General features: G+C 39.8%; 1 long non-coding RNA gene across 1 annotated transcript in view; it reads left to right on the top strand.

The window, feature by feature from the left end:
* LOC111551628 overlaps positions 1–26,403 on the top strand; it is a 122,513-nt gene that overhangs the window by 46,229 nt on the left and 49,881 nt on the right. Inside the window, exon 3 of the long non-coding RNA XR_002734416.2 lies at positions 3,214–3,261. This is a non-coding gene — a long non-coding RNA (uncharacterized LOC111551628). The remainder of the gene's footprint in view (positions 1–3,213; positions 3,262–26,403) is intronic.

Raw genomic sequence — 26,403 nt, forward strand, 5'->3', positions numbered from 1 at the left:
CACTGCCAGTTTTCTGGAACAGAAAATGAGGATGGAAAGGCAGGCCTTGGGTTGGTTCAAGAAGGAACTCCTTTCTTTGTAATGTTATCTTGAGTCTACTCTAGGTATTCTCATGTGCACTTGCAACAGTGCCGGGAAGTAATTTTCAGCCACAAGGAAGCAGGCTTGGAGCTACACAGGGAAGCAACCTGCAGAAGTCCCATGATAATAATCAGGAAGCCTGTAAAAGCCCCATGAGAATAATTCAGAAAGCATGGATTCAGATGGCTGTCATACAAAATACCTTAATTTTTTTTAATGTTGTATTTCCCATCTCTTATTTCTGTCTTCAATAAAGTTTAGATGCAGAATGTAGTATGGACTATGATGAAAAGAGGTAATCAAAATCTGTATCTATGCTTGTAAAGGAGAGAAGAGAGCAATAACTTTGCTTAAGTTTTCCAGAAAATTTGATTTAATTGGTCTGGTGTTTGCATGAGTACCAGCATTTTTGAAAACACTACAGGTGATTCTCATGTACTGCTAAACTGAGAACTGCTGCTATAGAGGCTAGTGTGGAGGAAGTGGCAACAGCAGCAGCAGCTCTGAGTTAATCTAGTAATTGCATAATTGTTGGCAACTGAACAATGAGCAGAGGTCCATGGATAGAAGGAGGATTGCAATCCAGACTTAAGAAAGACCAAAAGTCAGGTACTGACAAGGGAGTATGAATGCTTGTGTTCCTTGCTGAAGGGAATTTTAAGGAGAGGGGACCCGAGATCTTGCTATCTTGCAAGCAGGGGCTACTATAATGTTGGACTTTCAGGTTACATATGAATTACTAAGAAGAATAGTCTTCAGAAAGAAATATTTAAATTTGGGAGTCCAAAGTGACATGATGTCAGAAATATTGATGATTATATTTGATAGTTATTTAAGTGTTTCCTATATTTGTGATGTTAAATACTTAGAAAATGTATGTTTAATAGAATTTAACTTTTGTTAATGCAACTTTTCAAGCCATTGATTTATAAGGTACAAACAGAGTTAATGTGAGAATCGTTGAATCCATAAATGGTACTAATTTTTGGAATTCTTAACTGTTACGTAGATGTTAGAATATATTAATCTCTCTGCTAGCTGGCTGATATTACTTATCAGTAATAGAATTTAAGACAAGTATTTCCACTTGCAGCCAGAAGTTAAACGATGATGAAACAATTGCCAATGAAATTTATGGCAAATTATAAGAACTGTATGATGAAATTTACCAAAAGTACAGATTTGCTGATAAAATGAATCATTTAGGAGATTAACCTTCGGAAGTAAGTGGACTACTGAAAACAAGTCTATTGAAAAAAGAAATTGCTATAACCTGCTGCAATAATTTGACAAGCTGACAGATGCATTACATTTGTATATGAAAGAAAAGAGATATAGCATTCATTTAAGAGTAGAAAAATATCCAGTTTGTCATCTGCTCCTGTGGTTTTCAAGTTCCTATTGAGTTTCTTAGTCCCAGTCTGAAGACTTAGCCACATTCCAAGTGCTCAAACTAGATTTTGTATTAATAAGATAAACTATAAGAAACTCTAAGATAGTAACTGAATTTTGAGTCATCATTGTTCCTAGTTCACACCGATTCTTGTAATTTTACAGATGTATAACTTGAGCTCTATCACTTACTATCAACCTTTTTTCTCAGTTTTGATAACTTAATCTCTATCTTGCTTCTACCTGTCTAAGCAATCCTTTTTTTTTCTTTTTAGAAGTGTAGTAATTACCCAAATGGACTGTACTAGTCCGGTCTTGCATTGCTATAAAGAAATACCTGAGACTGGGTAATTTATAAAGAAAAGAGGTTTAATTAGCTCACAGTTCTGCAGGCTGTATAAACATGGCATTGGCATCTTCTTGGTTTCTGGGGAGGCCTCGGGGAGCTTTCACTCATGGTGGAAGGTAAAGCAGGAACAGGCACTTCATATGACAAAAGCAGAAAGAAGAGAGATAGTGGGTGGTAGAGGTGTCACACTTTACAACTTTACAACAACCAGATTTTGAGAGTACTCACTATTGCAAGGACAGCACCAAGCCATGAGGGATGCACTCTCATGACTCAAACACCTCCCACCAAGCCGCACCTCCAATACTGGATATTACATTTCAACATAGATTTGGATGGGGACAAATATCTAAACTATATAATTCCATCCTTGTCCACAATTTTATGTCCCTCTCACATTGCACAATACAATCAGGCCTTCTAATAGTCCCTCAAAGTCTTAACTCAATTCTAGCATTAACTCAAAGTTGAAAGTCTCATCTGAGAGAAGCTAAGTCACTTCTACCTATAAGCCTGTAAAATCAAAAACAAGTTATTTACTTCTGAGAGACAATGAGGGTATAGGCATTGGGTAAACATTCCCTTTCCACAGGGAGTAACTAGCCAAAAGAAAGGGCCTGTAGACACCATGAAAGTTTGAAACCCAGCAGGGAAGTCATTAAAATTTAAAGCTCCAAAATAGTCTCCTTTGATTCCATGTTGTACATCCAGGGCACACTAGTGCAAGAGATGGGCTCCCATGGCTTTGGGCACCTCCCCCGCTGTGGCTTTGCAGAGCTCAGCCTCCATGGCTGCTGTAATGAATTGTTGAGTGCCTGTGTTTTTTCCAGGTTCAGGGAGCAAGCTGTCAGTGGATCTACCATCCGGGGTCTGGAGGACAGTGGCTACCTTCTCACAGCTCCACTAGGCAGAGCTCCAATGGAAACTCTTTGTGTGGCCTCCAGTCCTATACTTTCTCTCCACACTGCCCTAGTAGAGGTTCTCTGTGGGGGCTCCACTGATGCATCAGGCTTCTGCTTGGGCATGCAGGCTTTCTCATACATCCAATGAAATCTAGGTGGAGGCTGTCATGCCTCCACCACTCTTGCATTTTGTGCACCTGCAGGCTTAACATCACTTGGAAGCTGTCAGAGCTTATGGCTTGCATCCTGTGGTGCTATGGCTTGAGCCATACTTGGGCCCCTTTGAGCTGAGGCTGGAGCCTCCCACCAGGCCCCACCTCCAACATTGGGGATTACATTTCAACTTGAGATTTAGGCAGGGACAAATACCCAAACAATATCATAGAGTTTAGAATCAGAGCACCTGGATTTGGAGAATTAACTTTCTCTCTCTGTGCCATATTTTCCTTTTGTCAAACAGTTTAAGCTTACTCTTGTCTTTACCATTAGATTTCCTGGACCTGCCTACCATCCTGATCACAGACGTAGAAGGACCAGGTCAGTACCAGACTTTGGGGTCAAATAATGTATATTATTTCTTGTAGAAACCTTGTGCTGCTGAGACTAAATGAGGGGAAAAGGTCTGTCACTCTTGCTTTCTATTGTTGGTCATCTCCACGTTCATTGGCTAAGTGAACTCAATTTGACTCTAAGTATCTGATCATATATCTGTTCTAAGCATTCTATTTTGGTGTATACCCTAGGTTTTTGTTTCTATGCCTGATTTTTCCAATTTTAATAAAAACAGTTACTTGCTGAGGACTAGTTAATTCAGACACATTCTACTTCTGAAGAAGATTTAAAACCTGGACAAAATATTTACAATCTTTTCATAAAAACATTATTGTAGAAAAACTTTCGAGATGACATCTAGGAAAGGATGAATCAAAAAAAAGGTGAGCCCACCTGTAATCCCAGCACTTTTGGAGGCTGAGGTGGGTGGATCACTTGAGGCCAGGAGTTTATGACCAGCCTGGCCAACATGGTAATACCCTATCTCTATTAAAAATGAAAAAAATTAGCTGGGCATGGTGGCACATACTGGTAATCCCAGCCACTTGGAAGGTTGAGGCACAATAATCACTTCAGCCCGGGAGGTGGAGGTTGCAGTGAACTGAGATCACACCACTGTACTCCAGCCTAGGCAACAGAGAAAGACTGTCAAAAAAAAAAAAAAAAAAAAAAAAAAAGTGAGAATATTTGAAGCTATATTGTTTTTCTTCAGGCATTTGCCACTTTGAAAGAGACAACAGAGAGGGTAACCATAACCAGCACTTAAAAAATTTTTTTTTGAAATGCAAGTGAAACAAAAGTTGGAGTTGAGAATCTGTCAAAGTTTGGGAAGTTGATGAACATCTTCACAGTTGGGATGGCAATCTCAAGTGGATGTACCGTAGGTATTAAGGAAGCCATAACTAAATCAGCCCATTCACAGATATAGATGAGTATGGTGTAATGTAAGTGGCCCAGAAAATGTCAAATCATAAAATTTGAATTAAGGTAATCTTGGATTGCTAGACCTTCCAGGTACTTGGCAGAAGCAGACAAAATTCCACATTAGAGGAAGGTAACATTACCCGAGGTCTCAGATTGTTTTTACAATAATTTTTCAAATGCCATGTTCAGGATACAATCAAAGATAATCAAATATCTGAGGAAGAAAGACAGCATAAGTAAGATCAAGTGCAAAAACTTAAGAGAAACATACGCATAGGTACTCCAGATAGTGGAATTATCAGTCATCCTTTGTAAAATAAGTATTTTACAATGGTTTAGAAATCAAAATCCAAATCTAAAAATTCTAGCAAGTTACTTAAAATGATAAAACACATCATTTCAGATTGAAAAAGAATTAGAGTTTCTATTTCTAAAAGAAAAACATAACAAAAATTACTAAGGTTTTAGTTCAGTTATGCATAACCAAAGAGAAAATTGGTGAACTGGTATATGTCAGAAGAAAATATTCATTGCCAATATTATTTAATTGTTAAAAATATCCACAGAGGGATGACAAAATCTGGAGAGTAAGAGACATATATTATAGAGTAAGATGGTCTAATACTTGTTTAATTGGAGTCTCAGATAGAAAGCAGAGAGATGATGCAGCAGAATTTGAAGAAATAATGCTGAGAATTTTCTGAAATGATTAAAGACATCAGTTTGCAAATTCAAGATGCTTAATGAATCCCAAGAAGTATAAATAAACAGATATCCACACCTAAATATATTATAGTGCAATGCTAGAGGAAAATCTTGAAAGCAGCCAGGAAAAAAAGAATATTACCAGTAAAGAGATATCAAATGGAATAACAGATAACTTCTCAATAGAAACTATAGAAACCAGGTAATAACGGGATAATATCTTCTTAGTGCTGACATGAGTGAATGGCTGAAACTCTAATAGAAACCACATTTTTTTTAATGAACAGAGTATGAAGAAAAGGAGCATTTCTGAGTCTGGGAGTATGGGGGTGTATGGAGAATCCTAGAGAGGAGGGATCCAGAGAAAAGGATTCCCTAACTGCATACAAACCTTCACAAAGTATCAGTCTAAACTATAATCTATACATGTACAGAATAGGCCCAATTCAGCATAGCTAAGGCTTTGAAAACTGAACTGAGACTGGAACTGCTTATGTAAGTCTCAGCCTAACCCCTATAACACATTCATAGGACAAACCTAGGCCAACATAGTGATGATTTTGAGCTAAATGAAGATTAGAATCAGGGCTCACAAAAGGTGAGAAAGAGTACAGTCTGAATATACCCAGGTTTTTTGCTTGCTAAAACAAAACCATTAGCAATCTCAAGAGGATTAAAATAGGAGCAAGAATCTACACACACAATTTAACATTCACAATTACAATGTCCAAGAGGAATACAGGAATTCATTTTACTATTCTTGAAACTTTTCTCTAAATTTGAAATTATATTTTTGGGTTGGGCGTGGTGGCTCATGACTGTAATCCCAGCACTTTGGGAGGCCGAGGCGGGCGGATCACAAGGTCAGGAGATCGAGACCATCCTGGCTAACAGGGTGAAACTCCATCTCTACTAAAAATACAAAAATTAGCCGGGCATGGTGGCGGGCACCTGTAGTCCCAGCTACTCGGGAGGCTGAGGCAGGAAAATGGTGTGAACCTGGGAGGTGGAGCTTGCAGTGAGCTGAGATCGCACCACTGCTCTCTAGCCTGGGCGACAGAGTGAGACTCCATCTCAAAAAACAAACAAACAGAAAAAGAAATTATATTTTTAAAAAGTTACAGAAAGAAAAAGAGTCCAAAGGAAGAGAATTTGAGGCAAAGAAAACATGCTTGAAGTGAGAAAGAGCCTGGCATGTTATAGGAACTAAGAGGAAAACAGTACGGCCGGAGTGTGTTGACAAGGTGCCAGGTGGCAAGTGATGAAGAGCAGAAGAGACAGTAGAAGCTGGGGCTAGATCATGCAGGTTCTCATAGGCTATGGTAAGGAGTTTGTATTTAATTCTGATGGGAAGTCACTATAAAGTTCTGAGCAGGGATGTGATAAGATATACCTTGCAGTTAATTTCAGGGAATTATTCTGACTGGAGTTGCTTAGGCTACACATCAGCCTCTGAGTCACCCAATCACTGTATCTACAGAGAAAAAGGAATAACTAGGCCTGCCCTTGGTCCTCTTATCCAGAGGACAAGGATGGGGAAAATCCCCAGTGAAACCCTGTGGGACAGCCAAAACCAATAGCTGCCACTGCCCACACTTTGCTATGCCTGGGCTGCCCAGCATATCACTGTTTGTGACCCCCTTACAGAAAACCTGTGTTTCAGTTTCAGTTCCAAGAATGTCCCAAGTAACATTACAAATGATCCCACATTCAATACTGAGAGTAAGAGCAAATGCCCCTACTTGCACTCTCTCTAAATGGAGATGGCATAGAAATAGCATCTGGTTTCTCTATTCTATTCCAAGCCTGATATCTCTGGGTGATAATTATTTCATCTGGTCAGGTTTGAATGTGGCTCTTCTTGACCCTGCAACTGAAGGCTAGATGGCAAATTTAATATTGGGAGGAAAATGCTTATCCAGCACTTTAGATGCAGAGGCTGGCCCTCCCAGAGACGGAAGGGCTATGCCTGAACCCAATTATCCACAGTATCAGGAACCCCTTTCCAGCAGCAGGAATGGCAGTGGCAGCAGCGGCCCACCACTCAGGAATTATCAGGTGATGGCAGCTAGCATTCTCAGACTGCTCCTAGCCATGTTGGCATTTCTACTCAGATAATTTGGTGTCTACATCCTTTCTGTTTATACCCTATATCTGAAATTTATTATGATTGCGTGTTATGACAGTAGAGAGTCAGGATCCCTCTCCTGGGGGCAGGGAACTGTGGTGTGCCCATAGTACACTGAACTGATTTTTAGACCTCTCTTTGTGATAATAAGATAATGCAGACTATATGCCTCTTAATTCTAATCCTTGATTTGTGTGTTTTCCCAATAAATCCAGTTGCTTACAAACTTACCTATGATATTGCAGAATTTCTCCTCACTCACTTTTAACTATGATTTTTTTTCTGTTTTATAGAAGAGAATGAATACAGTGATGTTGCTCTCCTGCAGGTTGTATTACATTTGCTAGATAGGTATGTGAAAGATCGCTTTGCCCTGGTAGTGGTCTGATTTCCTCTATTAGGATAGACTTGATTTTTGTTCAGGTTCTGCTTGCCAGGATTATCTTCCTGGTCTGTGATTTCCAGTGGGTATTCCCAAGAGTGGCATCAATGAGGATTCACCTTCTGAAGTGTTAGAAACCTCTATTTATTTTGTCTCCCAGCATTCAGTCCTATTATGATCACAAAACTTCACCTCTCTAAATGAAACACATTCCGTATGTTTGAGACATAACTATACCCTTTCTTCTCCCAGCTACAGGGATGGGCACATGAACCTAAACCAGAGGGTCAGGCTCCTCCTCAGAACTCCCTTTCAGGGGTTTTGGAGAAGATGTTCTCTTGTGACTGCAGCTGTAAGGTTGGTGGGTTGTGAGTCTTGGGGCCCTGGAGACCCTGTGCCTGCTACATGAAGAGTGAGAGAGCTTCAATGGCAGCATTTGTGCACTTCATCCAGCTGGGTCACAATTCAGTGTTTCTTCTGTAATTTTCAGCTGAATGAGTTCAAAATATTCTCTTATTGCTTAAGCAGTATACTGTCATTTGTAGTCAAGAGTCGTACCTAATTACATGAGGGTTTCATTGCTTTAGCTGAATGAAGTCTGTTGGCAAGTTTATGAGTCTGGGAATCACTTTAGGAGCTGAGCAATCACAGGACCTTCTTGGCCAGGTTTGAATTTTTCTCTGGCAATTAAACTTCTTTAACATACTACCATGTTGCTGGTGGGTTTGATCTGGAGGCGCCTCATTAGCTTGTAAGAAATGTTGGAAATCTTATGATGATCATGGAATCTGGACCGTTGCCTTTTAAGTTTCTGTCTCTAAGCAACAGTAGTCAGGCTTCTCCCCATAGCTCTAGGCCTGAGTTTAATACTTCTGTTTTCATCCCTGCCTTTAAAACAATAGATAGGAGGGGAGACATACATATTTTATTTAGCAAATGCATAGATAGATAGATAGATAGATAGATAGATAGATTGATTTAGATTTGAGAGTTTTTTTTTCTTTTCCCATTTTGAAATCCCTGTCAGAAAAAACTTTAATTAAAAAGCTTGAGTATATTTAATATTTTGAGTATAACCACATTGTTTTAGCTATTTCTGCTGTGAAAGCCAACATTTCAGAATTGAAATGTTTACTTATAATTTTAAAAAGTTGATTCTGACAAATTTTGTAATTAGATGGGATTTCTTTTACCTTTATGAACAATGCTGTTATATTTTTATATATCCTGTTTCCTTTGAGTTCTGAAAAGGCTTTCTAATATGTTTCATTTTTGGTAATTATATGAATGGATTTTTTGTATAAATATAAAAATTATTCATAATACTAAAAATTATTTTTATTATTAAAATATTGAAATGGTGTAAACTGCCTTCATTAGGAAGGAGGAAAACAGAGGCAATAGTTTAAATCAGAGGCATCAATTAGAGATAAACTTTTTTTTTCTTTATGAGACGGAGTCTTGCTCTGTCACCCAGGCTGGAGTGCAGTGGCATGATCTTGGCTCACTGCAAGCTCCTCCTCCCAGGTTCACGCCATTCTTCTGCCTCAGCCTCCCGAGTAGCTGGGACTACAGGCGCCCACCACCACGCTCGGCTAATTTTTTGTATTTTTAGTAGAGACGGGGTTTCACCCTGTTAGCCAGGATGGTCTCGATCTCCTGACCTCGAGATCCACCCGCCTCAGCCTCCCAAAGTGCTAGGATTATAGGTGTGAGCCAACATGCCCGGCCAGAGATAAATTATTAAGAGGTGAACTAGGCCGGGCATGGTGGCTCACGCCTGTAAGTCCAGCACTTTGGGAGGCTGAGGCAGGTGGATCACCTGAGATCAGGAAGGAGTTCAAGACCAGCCAGACCAACATGGTGAAACCCTGTCTCTACTAAAAATACAAAAATTAGCTGGGCGTGGTGGCATGTGCCTGTAATCTCAGCTACTCAGGAGGCTGAGGCAGGAGAATCACTTGAACCTGGGAGGCGGAGGTTTCATTGTGCCGAGATCACACCACTGCATTCTAGCCTGGGCTGGGCAGCAGAGCAAGACTCCATCTCAAAAAAAAAAAAAAAAAAAAAAAAAAAAAAGAGGTAAACTAAATTATTCACAAATTGTTTCTGAATTATAACATATTTACTAAAATAACTTTTCGAATTCTTTTTTTTTTTGCTAGTTGATTTTGTCTAAATGTAGCAAAAATTAGGTCTTACGATTACCATATGGTAGCAACATAAGTAAGAAAAATATAGCTTGCTTTAAGAAACTCCAGTATACAAAATATAATCTTCTGATGTATGACACAAATGAAGGAAAGTATCTAGGCAAAAGAAACTTCTTTTAGAAATATCAATCATCTTATTAAATATATAGTTCTACTAGTGATTTATTTTCCAAAGTGTGCTTTTAGCAATTGTATTCATTTTCTGTTGATTTCTAATAAACTGCCATAGACTCAATAGCTTAAAACAGTACTCATTTTTTAGTTTACTTCTGTATACAAATTCCAGGCATGGCATGGTTATGTTCTTTGTTCTGGTTCTCACAGGTTGAAATCAGAGTATTCTCTGGTTCTCACAGTTTGGAATCAGGCTGTGCTGTGTTGCTTTCTAGAGGTTCTGGGGAACCTCCACTTCCATGTTTATTTAGGTTGTTGTAAGAATTCAGTTGCTTGTGGTTGTACAACTGAGGTCCCAATTTGTCTCCTGGCTGTCAGCTGGGAACCACTTTCAGCATCTAGTCCCAGCCACATTCCTTGCCACGTGGTCGCCTCTATTTTCAGAGGGAGCAATAGAGAATCTTTCTCTTAATCTCCCCTCATACTTTGAATCTCTTCTGCTTTTGAGGTTTTCACCTGATGAAGTCAGGTCCAACTGAGGGGAATCGCTCTGTCTTAATAGCAACTAATTTAGGACCTTACTTATATATATATAATCCTTCATAGATTAATAATCACCTAGATTAATGTTTGATCAAATAGAATAACTGGGAGAAAGTTTGAGTTCACCAGGGGTGAGAATCTTGGGAACTGTCTTAGAATTTTGCCTGTTACAGCAGTGAAGTGTATCATGATTGAATTAAAAAAATTCATTTTAAAATAATAGAATTCTGAATCAAAATGAGAGGTTGTTTGGAAGACTTGAATTTTTTTTTTTTTTTTGAGACAGAGTCTTACTCTGTCACCCAGGCTGGACTGCAGTGACGTGATCTTGGCTCACTGCAGCCTCTACCTCCCGGGTTCAAGTGATTCTCCTGTCTCAGCCTCTGGAATAGCTGGGATTACAGGTGTGTACCACCACACCTGGCTAATTTTTGTATTTTAAGTGGAGACAGGGTTTCACCATGTTGGCCAGGCTGGTCTCAAACCCCTGACCTAAGGTGATTCACCCGCCTCGGCCTCCCAAACTGCTGGGATTACAGGCGTGAGCCACTGTGCCCGGTTGACTTGAAACTGTTTTAACTGGGTGTTAAAACCCTCTATTTCAAGTTTCAATGTTGCCAGGGTCTCTCAGGCTGTGAAACTCCAACACCAAATAATGACACTTACCTGTGTGACTTCACTCCAACTCCTTTCTGACCAAGACACAAGCATTCCTGCCCTCCCTCTAGCAAGATGATCGCTACAGTGTTAACTGCAGGCATGGTGTACTTTGGGTGTTTATGATAACAAAACTTGAGAACCTATAAGTGCAACCTATAAGCACATTCTATAAGCAGAGCAGGGCCCTTTTTTCGTTTTTTTTTTTTAACCTTACGTATGGCTTTGGCTCCCCCCAGGAAAACGCCCATCATAAGAAAGCATTACCTCTCTTAGTTCCTTCTGGCTCACTGACAGGCTCTCCTCCTCAGAGGCAGGAATGCAGTCCCAGTGGCCCAGCTGTACTCCGCATCAACTCTCTTTATCTCTTCCGAGGCAAAGCTGCCAAAACACTCCTCATGTTCTGCCAGCTACTTAATCCCTTTTTCTCATTTCAAACTTCAATATACTCTTTAAAAAGAGAACCTTACCAAAACCTCCCCTAAAGCTAAGTGGCTCTGCTCCTTGGATCCCAGGGCCCCAGTGAATGTTCATAGCATTGTCTGCAGTCATTAAGAAAGTGTTAAATCGTTTGCCATACACTGTTTAAGCACACAAGGGAGTGTGTAAAACTGTCGTATTTGTAGTTAGGGGTCATTACAGTACAGAATCACTTTGTGCCCAGAGATTCATTCATTTCAAAGTTAAGCTCATGAGCAGTCACTGCTTTATTATTGTGTTTCTGCCTCAGTGGTGAGTTGGGGACTGCTGCACTTAAGGGGTCAGCCTGGTTCACACTTGCTGCACCAGCCCTAGCTATTTGTCCCTGATTCATCAGATCTCAAGTCTGCAATGTGTGCCTTAATGAAGGCTGTATGCAGAGTGGCTATGAGAGTTCAACTTTGGCTATGCCAGATAGAGCAATCCCAGCTCTTTTACTGACTCGCCAAAGTCATTTAATATTTCTGTGCTTTAGTTTCCTGTCTTACAAGATGCACTCTGAGCGTTACTGGTAGGTGATAAGAGCTTATGCATGTTAGATGTTATTCAAAGCACCCAGCCTTCTGCATTGAGGGCTAAGCTTGCTGATGCACTTCTCGTCCTTTGGCTCAAGAACTCAGGCAGAGCTGGGTTAGTAGACAGGACTTCTCTTAATTTGTAAATGTGTCTAGTATCTAACCACTTCTTCCCATCATCAGTCCCCTTTCCTGTGGTCGATCAAACTTCTCTTACCCTGAATTATTGTAATAGCTTCCTGCCTCACCTCTGACTTCTTTCCTCATTACCCTGCAGTCTGTCCTATATACAGTAACTAGGCTGATTCTTTAAAAACATGAGTCTGGTCTTTCTCACTCCTCTGGTCAGAGTTCTGCAGTGACTTCCCATTTTACTCAGTGCAAAAACAGAAGCCCTTAAAATGGCCTATAAGCCTTTTAGTATCTGGTGATCCCATTAGCTCTCTGGCTTGGCTCCTGCTCACTCAGTTCTTGCATGCTATTCTCTTTGCTATTCCTCAAACGTGCCTGGCCTGTTTTCACTTCATGGTCTTTGTGCACATTGTGTCCTGTGTCTAGAATGCTCTTCCCTCAGATGCATCACCTCCTTATATCTTTCTTCAAATATCAACTTCTCAAAGAGGTTCACACTGTCCCTCTCCTCTCACACTCCTCATCTCCTGTACCTTTTCTTTTTCCATAGTCCTTGTCTTAATTTCCACACACTGTATATTTTACGTATTTATTATGTCTATTAGTTATTTTCTGTTTCACCATGCTAAGATATAAGTTTTATATGGGCAGGGATCATTAAATATTTGTTGAATTAAAGAATGAATGGATGTTTTGCTGGGGAAGACAAAGAGAAAGATAAATGTGAGGTCAGTTAAAAAGCTGGTATATCACAAAGAGTAATATGGAACTGTAAATAAAAGGATGAATTAAAGAGGGAGAGCCCTGCAAAATGTGATTAGAGTAAACAAAGTACCATCTGAGCCTGTTGGTTTTATGTTCATTTTTTCAGGCATATGTAGATATATATAAGTAGTAATCTAGTGCTCTACCCAGCACCCGATCATCCAAGTTAAATAAATATATTGTGATTGACTCATTGTTAGCTCCATAATAGTCAAGATTCAGGTACGTCTATAAGGCAAACTATAATCTCATGATGCTGGCAGGTCCAGAAGGAAAAGAGACTAGGACTGAGGATTGGTCAGTCATCTGAATTATAGTTTCGCTGTAAGAGGGTATCTTAGAAGGATCTTACTTGGGCTTTCAATTCCCACAAACATGGATTTGAGTTCCAATTCTATCATTTTGTAGCTATGTGGCCTTGGATAGGGTTTTTTCCACCTCAAGCCTTCGGTTTCCCCTACTTCAAAGTGTGGAAAAACACCTGCTCTAGAAATATCCTAACAATTAAAAATAATGTGACCAAAGTCAGTGTTTAATAAATAGTAGATGTTGCTGCAATTACTGTTGTTCTGGAATGTACATGGAGGATTTATGCTTGATTTATATTAATGATTGTGTCTGCTATGGTCTAAATTGTGTCCCCACTCCCACAAATTCATATGTTGAAACCCTACCCCCCAGTGTGACTGTATTTGGAGACAGGGCCTGCAAGGAGGTGACTGAGGTTGTGTGAGGTCTTAAAGCTGGGTCTCTGATCTGATGAGTCTAGTGTTATTACAAGAAGAGACACTGTTCAGGTAGGTTGGCTCACACCTGTAGTCCCAGCACTTTGGGAGGCTAAGGCAGGCAGGTCAGTTGAGCTCAGGAGTTCAAGACCGGCCTGGACAACGTGGCAAAACCCCATCTTTTTTTTTTTTTTTTTTTTTGAGACAGAGTCTCGCTCTGTCACCCAGGCTGGAGTGCTGTGGCCGGATCTCAGCTCACTGTAAGCTCCGCCTCCCGGGTTCACGCCATTCTCCTGCCTCAGCCTCCCAGGTAGCTGGGACTACAGGCGCCGCCACCTCGCCCGGCTAGTTTTTTGTATTTTTTAATAGAGACGGGGTTTCACCGTGTTAGCCAGGATGGTCTCGATCTCCTGACCTCATGATCCGCCCGTCTCGGCCTCCCAAAGTGCTGGGATTACAGGCTTGAGCCACCGCGCCCGGCCCAAAACCCCATCTTTACAAAAAATACAAAAATAAGTCGGGAATGGTAGCATGTTCCTGTAATTCCAGTTACTCAGGAGGCTGAGGTGGGAGAATCGCTTGAGCCCAGAGGTTGAGTCTACAATGAGCTGAGATTGCGCCACTGTACTTCAGCCTGGGTGACAGAGTGAGACCCTGTATGAAAACAAGAGACACCAGAGAGCCTGCTCTTTCCTTCTCTACCCTGTGAGGACACAGCAGAAATGGCAGCTGCCACCAAACTAAGATGAGAGCCCTCACCAGAAACCAAGTGGGCCAGCACCTTGACTTTAAACTCAGCTTCCGGAATTGTAAGAAATCAGTGTTCGTTGTTTTAAGCTACCTAGTCTAGGGTATTTTGTTATGGCAGCCCACACTGAATAAGATAATACCCAATTGTCTTTCACAGAATGGAGTTTTAGGTCATCCTTCTGTTCGTAGTCAGTGTTTGGGTGACACTGGGCAGATTTCAAATCCTGGATATAGGGTCTTGTCAGGCCCTGTGCATTGTAAGGAATCCTACAACTGGACTGGGATTCCAGGAAAGACTCTTGTTACGGCAGAAAATGGGACTGCTGCTCAAAATCTAAGGTGGAAGACACAGCAATGGGACTGGGCATATGGTCAGCAGGAAGGGAGCTCAACTCACCCTCACTCCGACTCATTCCAGACACCAGATGTTAAAGGAGGCACAGATATGTGATACAGTTTCTTCTCTGCGCTGCATGTTGTTGATGAGCCAGACAAAACTGAGCTTAAACAGAAAGACCACTAGAGCCCAAAGCAGAGGGAAGAGCAAGGGCTTATCATTATCTTCAGCTATAAAGTACTTATTTCCACTAGATCTTGCAGTTTTTAAAGGCAAACCTAACATCACTGCATATTAAAACTTTGGTTGTTTTGTCATTGTAGTTGCATGTTTATTATCATTTAAAAAAGAATTTATATATAATTAGTAGAGTTGAAAGTAATTGTTGAGTTATATCCAGTGGACTAAATTCTCTAAAATACCATTGAGATATTTATATAATCTCTTTTATAATTAATCTCTGGGCAATCCTATTACATGATTGTCCTTTACTTGAGGTATGGATTGTGATTCTCCGTGTGTGGTCTTTATTTTTACTATCAGCATATTGATTGTTTAGCATTGATAATATTTTCTGCAGCTTGAGAGATTTATCTTCCAAATTAGATATTGTTATTTCCCTTGTTTGAGTAGGTAGGTGTCTGAATTTACACTAATTAGAATTGACTGTTTCAGGTTGACAAAGAGCCCTACAGGCTAAATCATGATATGCATAAGGAGTAAACTTAGTTTTCTCAAGAGTCAATATTTTTCCATTTCGTTTATCACAATTCAGAATGTTCCATAAAATATTTTTCAGAAATAAAATTTTCAAAGTATAAAACACAGATATAAAATATATTTACTACAGTATGAAAATTCACTTAAACCCATTCTAGTCAATATCTTTTCATGTAGGAGATTTAAACTCTCCAATTATATTCAATAAAGATAGTTTAGTACAAATACATATCAGTCATATTGTACAGCCCTGGGGAATATCAGGATGAACAAAACATAGTCCTTGGCTTTGGGAAGCTCACAGATGAGTAGCAGGGAGAGGCAGGCAAGTTTGATAACAATTATAACACAGTCTGCTATGGGAGACAGGTATTCATGGGGTGCTACAGGAACAAAGCAAAATAACATTTAACTCAACATAATTGGGAGGTATCACAGAAGTTTTCTTAAAGACACAATACTTAAGTTGACTGTTGAAAGATATATGGGAACTATCCAGGTGGGTGGGGAAAGACTGGAATGTGGGTGAAACACTCTAGGCAGAAGGAACAGTACATCAGTGTTCAAAATTCTGAAAAAGCAACATGTATTTGGGGGGAACTTCACGTAGAATGACGTTTTCTGAGAGTAGAGTATTAAAAATAATGGACTGAGAGGCCAAACCAGGAATCATGTTGTGTTATATTTTAGGGATTTGGATGAAGAGACATAATCTGCTTGTAAAAAGTGGAGTGTTGTGATTACTTTCATACCTTAGAAATTTCACTGATAAGTGATGATAGCATCCACCTATCTTTTCTCATTTACTCCTCATCATAATCTGTGTCCAGCTGAATATTTGTAATATATTGGACTTCACTGAAAGGTTGATCATTTTCTGTTATTCCCTCCTTTATTCTTCCTCTTAAATTTATCTGTACTTATTTTTCAATTATTCATGGTAGCTAATGATGACAGGATGGATGTTACGCATATTCACTTGCATAAATATTCCTTCTCTTCATTTATTACCTGGAATTATATTGCTTAAATGGGACTATGGTCAAAAGAAATTACGTGGCTACTAAGAACTGAAATCAACAATGTTCCTTGTCCCTTGCATAATACTGGGGATAGACTTTCTTCCTCGACTCTACACACTGCATATTTTACTTGTTTATTACGTCTATTAGTTATTGAAACTCTATTAAATTCATATACATCTATATGAAACTGTGCTAGGACCAGGTAAACATAACTTTGTTTCTTTCAAGAAAGGCCTGCTCAAGGGAGAAAAGACCAAGTCAATGAAACAGTTTACTTATGAGAACTAACAGTTTATTCATTCATCAAAATTTGCTTCAAGACCCCTGCCTCACTGTGTCTACCACTCCAAAGCTGTTGAAACAAAACAAAACAAAATACAAAACAAGATAACTTCTGCCCAATCTCAGCCAGTTTTCCACTTGCAAGATTCACCTGAAAAACACTCAACCAAGACTCTGTAAATACCCTGCCCCAATTTTCTATTTTGAGACATTATTAAAACTCTCTGAAGGTGATGTTCTCCTTTACTGCAATAAGTCTAACAAATGTAGCTTGCCTTGGTCCTAGATTTTTCTAGTGTTTTTAATGGGGAGAACTGACAGTCAATTATCTTCTACTCTAAACTAGTGTTGACTGTCTGCTATTCAGAATATATAGTATTCCCCTTAACTGCAGTTTCACTTTCTGAGCTTTCAGTTACACATGGTCAACTGAGGTCTGAAAATAGCTGAGTATATTATAGTAAGACATTGAGAGAGAGAGGGGCTTAGGGTCAGGGAGAGAGAGAGAGAACACATTTACATAAGTTTTATAACAGTATATTTTTAAAATTATTGTATTTTTATTTTTGATAATCTCTTACTATGCCTAATTTATGAATTAAACATTATCATAGTATGCATGTATATGACAAAACAGAGTGTATATATACAGGGTTTGGCACTATTTGTGGTTTCAGCCATCCACTGGGCAACCTGGAATAGATCCTGCGTGGGTAAGCGGGAACAACTATAATTTTCTCTGTGGTATTCTGATGAAGTTACTGCAGCCACATTTCCCCTAAGACAATATTTGGAGATTGATGAGAAATGCTGTATAGGTAAGAGCACAAATTAAGTAAGTCATTTCCTTTTTGTAGACAAAATTTTATCAAATAATTTTGGGTAAGAGCTGTTGGCAGAATCAAAATTTTGAGTGATGGGGGAGGTGTTATCCATCTGTTTAGGTGGACACTTCATCCCATGAACTGTGCTAAGCACTACTATATTTCTGGACAAAAGCGAAATAAATTTTTTACGTAAGGTTGCTCAGTACTTCTTTATGACTCCTCATTGCTCTCATTATAAATTCCAACTTATATCTTCCGATGTCCTTTATAATCTTACCTCTGCTTATGACTACATTTATTTTATGCATTCTCCTCCTCACATTCTTCTATACACAGATTCATTTTGCAAACACACTAAGTACTTGATTGTCTCTGTGCTTTGCACGTGGTTTTCCCTCTGCTTGGATCAAGTTCTACACATTTAATAAGTTAAGCCCTACCTACATTTCTTTTCTGCCTCAGTCCAGTTACTACTTCCTCTGGGGATTGTTTTGTGAACCCCTAAAATTATACTAAGTTCCCCTCTTGCTTAATTTCATAGTGTTCTGTGATTTCCCTATTATAGTACTTGTTACATTCTATTATAATTAGAGTTTATGTGTGTATTTCTTGCCCAGGCTCCCCACTCCAGATGGTAAGTTTCTTAATGAAGATACTATGTGTTATTTTCTTCTACATGTTCCCCACCCAGCATACTGCCTGCATAGTAGATGTTTCATAAATATTTGTTGAGTAAATAAATATTTGGCCTGTTGCTTTCAATGACCTTCTCTCATGCTCTAGTAACTCTGTTGCATTGGTCTCAAGACCTTCTCCTGTTGTATACTATACCTGACATGAAACTTGAAAATTGATTGCACACTCTATTAGTCTATTCTCTTACTACTAATAAAGACATACCTGAGACTGGGTAATTTATAAAAGAAAGAGATTTAAGTGGCTCACAGTTCAGATTGGCTGGGGATGCCTCACAATCATGGTGGAAGGCACATGAGGAGCCAAGTCACGTCTTACATGGCAGCAGGCAAAAGAGAGCTTATGTAGGAGAATTCCCCTTTATAAAACCATAAGATATCATGAGACTTTTTCACTATCATGAGAGCAGCATGGAAAAGACCTACCCCCATGATTTAATTACCTCCCACCTGGTCCCTCCTGTGACACATGGGAATTATGGGAGCCATAATTGAAGATGAGATTTGGGTGGGGACACCGCCAAACCATATCACACAGGTTGATTTTGCTATAGTGAAGCACAATTTTTCTAAAAAATTGGTGTTGTATACTAGAGGGATACTTGCATTCTGGCTGGTCACAGGATTTGAACTAGCAAATAAAAAAAATTCAGCTTTTATGTTAGATTCAAGAGGTACATGTACAGGTTTTTTACATGGGTATATTGTGTGATGCTGAGGTTTAGCATATGATTAATCTCATCACCCAGGTAGTGAGCATGGGACTCAATAGTTTTTCAACCCTTGCCTCCCTCCCTCCTGCTTGTAGTAGTCCCCAGTGTTTATTGTTCCCATCGTTATGTCCATATGTACTCAATGTATAGCTGCTACTTATAAGTGAGAACATGTGGTATTTGGTTTTCTGTTCCTGCATGAAGTTTCTTAGGGTATGGGCTCAGCTGCTTCTGTGTTGCTGCAAAGGACATGATTTTGTTCTTTTTTATGGCTTCATAGTATTCCATGGCATATATGTACCACATTTTCTTTATCCAGTCCACCCTTGACAGGCACCTAGGTTGATTCCATATCTTTGTAAATAGCAAATTTTAAAGCTTCAAGCATTGCCATATATTTAATGTGCCCTTCCCCATTTAGTTATTGTACTCTTGTTGTGTACATTTCACTTTTACACATTGAAATCTCTTCCTCTTAAATATGTAAACTTCTATTTTTTTTTTTCACATATGAACCCAATCTTTAAGGTACAACTTGTTCTAGCAGCTTTGCATTTGTACACAAGTTCCCTTGGTCTTGTGCCCTCTGCCCACTGCCTCATTGCCCTTCCCCTCTCCACTCAAAGGTTTACTTTCCATTATAATTGTTGTGGTTGCCTGAATTTCTCCAAGCCATCAGTGCCATTGAGACATGTCCCTCTGTACTTCTAGAGTATAAAGAAATTTATATTAGAACCTAACCCAAAAGTGTGAGGGAAGCAGAACAGACCTGGCTATATGGGCCAGGATCAATACCTAAGCTGCAAATTATTTCAGGATGACTGGATATATCAGTATTATGATGATGATGAATAAGTACAAATAGTGAGGTTGGAGGAATATCAAGAAGTCTACCACCTCAATATCTTGTCCACTTGCTGTCAACTCTTTCTAGTGATCACCATTCAAAGACCATTCTTTAAAATGTCTTCAAAAACATATAAATAGCATGGGAATAAACCCACTTTCTCATTTACGGTGCCCAGTATCACTCTGGTAGAATTACCTTTGTAAAGGTGAAAGGCAGTTGATATAGTTTGGATATTTGTCCCCATCCAAATCTCATATGGAAATGTAATCCCCAGTGTTGGAGGTGGGGCCTGGTGGGAGGTATTTGGGTTGTGGAGGTGGATTCCTCAGGGCTTGGTGTTATCCTCATGATAGTGAGTGAGTTCTCATGACATCTGGTTGTTATAAAGTGTAGCAGCTCTTCCACCCTACTCTCTTTCTTGCTTCTGCTTCTGCCATGTAAGATGCCTACTCCCTCTTCACCTTGTAAGCCAAAAATAAAATTCTAAGCCCCCTCAGTCAACTGAATGGACCCCTCCTCTGAGCCAAAAGCATTCCAAAGTTAACCTGAAACACGAGTTCAGGTCAAGATGGGAATGGGTGGCTGGACATGCCTCATTATGGCCTCCTCCCTTTGGAATTCAGGCACAACTGACTGGCATTAACATTAAAACTGAGACCTTAAGACAATCCATATTCTCTGAAGCCTGCTACCTGGTGGACTCATCTGTATAATAAAAACTTTGGTCTCTGCAACCCCTTATCTTAATCCAGACACTCCCTTCTGTTGGTTATAGGTCTTTAAGTACATTCTTTCAACCAACTGCCAATTAGAAAATCTTCAAATCCACTTGTGACCTGGAAGCCCCCCACTTTGAGTTTTCCTGCCTTTCAAGACCAAAGCAATGCACATGTTACATGTATTGAATGATGCCTTATGTCTCCCTAAAGAATATAAAACCAAGCTGTAACCCAACCATCTTGGGCACATATTCTCAGGGCCTCCTGAGGCTGTGTCATGGGCATGTTCTTAACCTTGCAAAATAAATTTCTAAATTGGTTGAGACCTGTTTCAGATACTTTTGGCTTATAGCCTTCTGCCATGATTGTAGGCTTCCTGAGGCCTCCCCAGAAGGAGATGCTGCTGCTGTGCTTCCTATACAGCCTGCAGAACCATGAGCCATTTAAACTGCTTTTCTTATAAATTACCCAGTCTCCAGTATTTCTGTATAGCAATGAAAGAATGGCCTAATACAGAAAATTGGTACCAAGAAATGGGGCATTGCTATAAAGATACCTGAAAATGTTAAAGCAACTTTGGAACTGGGTAATAGGAAGAAGTTTGAAGAGATTAGAGGGTTCAGAAAAGAACAGGAATATGAGGGAAAGTTTGGAATTTCCTGTTTCAATGGTTGTGAACAGAATGCTGATATGGACAGCAAAAGCCAAGCTGGGGTTTCAGATGGAAATGAGGAGCTTATTGGGAACTAGTGCAAAGGTCAATGATGTTTTTATGCACTAGCAAAGAACTCGGCTGCATTGTGTCCATGCCCTAGGGATCTGGGGAAGTTTGAACTAAAGAGCATTCATTTAGGGTACCTGGTGATAGAAATTTCTAAGGAGCAAAGCATTCACGAGGTGCTTCTAACAATCTGTGAATCTGTGGCTGCTTCTAACAACTTATGCTTAGATGTGGCAAAAATGACCTAAAGTTGGAATTTACATTTAAAAGTGAAGCACAGTGTAAAAGTTTAAAAAATTGTAGCCTGTATAAAAGCAAAGCTCATTTTCAGATGAAGAATCCAAATGGGGTGTGGATTTCTCCCTTTTGGAATGGGGAGGTTTACCCAATGCCTATACCCCGCATTGTATCGTGGAAGTAAATCTCTTGATTTGATTTTACAGGTTCATAGGTGGAAGGAACTCATTTTCAGATGAGACTTTGGACTTGGGACTTTTGGGAGATGCTGAAACAAGTTGAGACATTTGGGGGGCTGTTGGGGAGGCATAATTGTATTTTGCAACCTGAGAAGAATGTGAGATTTGTGGGGCCCCAGGGCAGAAGGACATAGTTTGGATATTTGTCCCCACCCAAACCTCATGGTGAAACATAATCCCAAATGTTGGAGGTGGGACCTGGTGGGAGATGTTTGGGTCATGGGAACCGATCCCTCATGGCTTGTTGCTGTCCCCGTGATAGTGAATTTGTTCTCATGATATTTGGTTGTTGTAAAGTGTGGCACCTCCCCAACCCCACCCCACTCTCTCTCTTGCTCCTGCTTTCGCCATGTGAGGGCTGCTCTCCATCTTCCACCATGATCGTAAGCTTCATTAGGCCTCCACAGAAGCAAATGCTGCATTATGCTGCCTGTACAGCCTGCAGAGCCATGAGCCAATCAAACTTCTTTTCTTATAAATTACCCAGTCTCAGGTATTTCTTCATAGCAGTGCAAGAATGACCTTATACAGGAGTCTAACTGTCACATCCAGCTTTGAGGAACTAAGCCACAGAGCAGGCTTCTGGAGAGGAGACAGACATTCAAAAACAAATTTCAGATACTTTGTTGCAGGTGTACCCCAATTTGTAATTGCTTCAGGTCCTGCTCCTCAGATTATCAGGACCTCAGAGCCCTCTTAGAGGTTCTTTTCTCCCCTCTAGTGTTTGTAGGAAATTCTCCAGAAGTTTCTCTATCAGTTCTATCATTCCTTTGTCTCCTAGGTTGCCTGGCTTTGAAAGCCTGATCTCTAGGCTGTCTAAGGCTGTAACTCATGTTTCTGCTAATTGCTTCCTGCAATCTTGGGGTCTCTCCCTAATGCCATATTTATGCTCTTATCACTATGATAGACTGTGGTATGGGGGAGGTGAAGGAAGAGAGAGAGAGAGAGAGAGAGAGAGAGAGAGAGAGATAGAGAGAGAGAGAGAGAGAAATCCTTAGTTCTTTATAGCAAAACTAAGGCAAGGATTTAAAGCCATTTCACAAGGCTTTGGAGACAGTTGTGGGATAAGTGGAGGGAACTGCAACCCAGAGAGCAACTTATAGTTGCTAAAATGTGGCTACTGTCAGAAGCCACAGACCCAGTTCCATTCTTGTGGTTGGCAAACGTTACCAAACATTTCCAATGACCACGAATATCTGGTTCTCTTCTCCTTTTGAGCACTCAGAAGAATAGACTTATTAGCCACCTTGAAACTGGGTAGTGCCATGAGATTAGTTCTGGCCAGTGTGAAAGGAAGCAGCGCCATCCCAAAGTGTGGGAGGCCCTGGGCCTATTTTGCTCTATATAAACAATTTGATCTAAAAATGTGTATACAATTCATGGGCTCATGTAAGTTATAGTTATTTATCAGTGAACATTTAGAATAGCAATTAGAGAAGAGGTACTTAGGTACTTGATTACTGGTCAAGTCAGAGCAAGTGAAGATTTTTTTTGTAGTGTCCAGGCACCATCTCTTTGGATTCATGTTGGGGAACTATCTTTTGCCTTCTTTATTAGCAAATGCACCACTTTTGGCTAATTTTCATATTTCCTACTGGGGAGAAAAAGGTAATAATATTATTACTCACAATGCCATGGTCCATTGGAAGCTGTTTGTATTGGAACAACATAGATCTTCATGCCTCTTCAGTTTTATAATTTCGCAGGCTCGATGCTGGTTACAGCATCACTCCTGACACTGCATTATCCATCCCACCAACCCTGAATACTGGCTTTGAATGATTCTCTCAAAAGTTGTTACTGTGCTTCTTTGATGATAATCACACATGCAAGTCTAACCCAGTGTAGGAAGGAAAGTGTGAATTATAATTCATTTTTGGTTATGTTAAATGTACTATTCAAAATTTTGTAGTGTAAATGAATTATAGCACATCTTCCAAACATGTTTCTCTTAAACTCCTTAGGCTATAATCACTTCATTCTTAGAATACTATTACTTTCATTGTTGACTATATCCCTGAATTCCACACACCGACACTGGCAGGAAAGGTAGAATGAGAAGTGCAGTGCCATTCACATAAGGAGTGTTTAGTTCCTAATCTGACATGGCTTAAGACAGACCTGGTAGAATATGATATCAGCACAATTGGAAACGAGAAAACATCAATTGGAAGACCCTATTGACTTTGACCAGCAATGATCTAAAAATCCATTGAAGGAGAACGGCAATCTCCACCTTTCTTCCAGACTTTCTCTCTCATGTGATGCAGAGCCTTCAAAAAGGGTGATGTGACTGCACTGCATGCCAGCAGTGGGAGGTACACAGAATAAAAAATGCCTTCTGTCACCCTTGGGTGCTGTAGACTGGAGATGTTGTAAATTGAAAACAGATGGGTGAGAGCTGACACAGGGGTAGACACAGGGCTCAAACCCAAGAGATGGTGGGGGACAGATGGTAACTCAGAACACAGAACTTGTCTTGTGTCCAACATGAGTGAGAATCACCCAAAATAGCATGTTGTTACAATTCTGACAGTCAGTCTTGTGTAATTCCATAAAAGAAGTATCACACTGCTTTTGGGAGTAATCTCCTTTAGGCTATTCCCCCAAGCCCCAGAACCAAAGTCAGACATGTGGTGCCAGGATGGTCCTGTAGGTCCCAGTCCCAGAGCTTCCTAGAGCTCTGGGACTCTGGTTAACTCTATGTATGGGATAGAGGATCAGAGTGTATATTAAAGGGGAAAAATGGGGGTGAGAGCTCATGTAGGTCCTGGTCTTGGCTTGGGGTGCTCTTCTTGGGTTATGCTGCCAGGCCTAGCTAAGTCCCAGGCACTGGTACGGCCCTCCAAATTCCAGATCCCCCTGAGGTGTGGGGCCCAGGTTAAACAGCAGTAATTTCTGGAAGTGACATGTGTCATTTCCAGCCTGAAGTATAGAAAAACCCGTGTGTTTTTCTATTTTCTGGCTGCAGCAATAAAAATGTTGCCTATTCCAGATGGTAAGGCTGCTAACTGTGGAGTCTCAGTCAGCCTGAGATCCTGAGTGACTGTGTGGAACAGAGCCTCTTGCTCATCCACAAGGGACATGTAACCTGAATCAGAAATAAACTACTTTTTGTGTTTAGCCTACAAGGTTTATTGTTACAACAAAAAGGCCTAGCCTATCCTGATTAACACAGATCCTCTGTATGATGGTTACTCTCCAGCCACAGGCTAGCCACATATAACAAGAAATACAATGTAGCCACTGTCCTCATGGACCACTCAATCTAGTGGGAGTTACACTTACATAAATGAAAATTATGATACAATGGAGTACACATAATATTAGGGTGACAGAGTTATTAGGGATCTTAGAGAAAGGGCACCTCTTCTTGAGGGGGTAGTTGGGGTACAGACGGACTCCTTCAAACCTTCAGATGAGGCTAAATTGTATTTTAACATCATTTTAGTTCCAAATTGTATCTCCTAGCTGTTGTGGCCTTGAGTAAAGCACCCATCAAATAAGATTGTGTATCCTCTTGATTTGTCATCTCTAAAGAGACAGGGTCCATATCTTCCAACTTGCTTCGTAAGTGCACTCAGCTCCATGTTCTACTTGGTGCTGATGATGCCAGCTAGCTTCTGATTTCAGCAGAGAGATACTATTGAATTCATCTGACCTCTGCACTGAAAATAGATCTTTGGTGAAAAGAAGGCAATGTAAAATGGGACCCTCACTTTTATCCTTATCTATTGGCATAATTGCTGTCTATTTATTTTCAAGTGTTTTGCATGCCAGTGTTTTTCAAAGACTGACTTCTAAATATGCTTCAAAGACAATAAAACTGCATAATAAAAAATTCAGAGAAATTTTAAAAAGATGAATTAGTTTCTAAAGGGGCAGGGGGTTGAGTGACTAGAGAGAATTCAAATGCTTCTCATTTCTAGGATAACGTGGAAATCTTTCTTTCCTAAAATTAGAGTGGTTGGGGAAGAAGGGAGCATTTATTTGTTAAAAATTAACCTTTCATGAATTGGAAGAATTGATTAATAGGCATAGTCTAAGTAAGTGGGAATTGGTTGACTGGGTAGAAGTGATTGCAGGGGAAGTTCTTGAAATGGAGATGAAGAGCTAGAAGCTTCATGCTTTCTGAAAAACAATATGGAATCAAGTGGATTCAGATCGTGGTTAAGAGTTTGAAGATTTTAGACACCGACAAAAGTATATTTAATTCCTGGCTCTATTTTCTATCTTAGTGATATGTGACAAATTATTTGACCTATTCATGACTAGTTACTTCTTTAAAAGTTTTAAAAAATATTCAATAATACTTTGGAAGTGTGATAATTGTTCTTATTACATTAGATTATGTGATGATTCAAGGAGATACTGAACCATGCTTGGCATAAAGTGCTTAATAAAGAGTAGCCCTTTACTCTTTACAATGTTGATGATTATCAACATTATTAAGTAAATACAGACTTCCTAGTGCTTAGGCTAAGATAAAAGTATGGAGAGGCATTTTACATAATTACACCATGAGGGTGTGCCCAAGAAAGAAGCATCATATATGTGTTTGTATGTAGGGATTCTGGGAGACAGGAATTCATTTTTGCTAGACTGGATCTTGAAAGACTGTGTTGCTAAAGCTACAGCAGCCATCATGTTGCCATGAGGAAAAAGCCTGGAATTTCTAGTGATAAACATGAGCAGAAAAGTAAAGCAATATGAAGACAGAAAAATAAAA

Source organism: Piliocolobus tephrosceles, chromosome 13, assembly GCF_002776525.5.
Source record: "Piliocolobus tephrosceles isolate RC106 chromosome 13, ASM277652v3, whole genome shotgun sequence".
In the NCBI taxonomy this organism is placed as follows: domain Eukaryota; kingdom Metazoa; phylum Chordata; class Mammalia; order Primates; family Cercopithecidae; genus Piliocolobus; species Piliocolobus tephrosceles.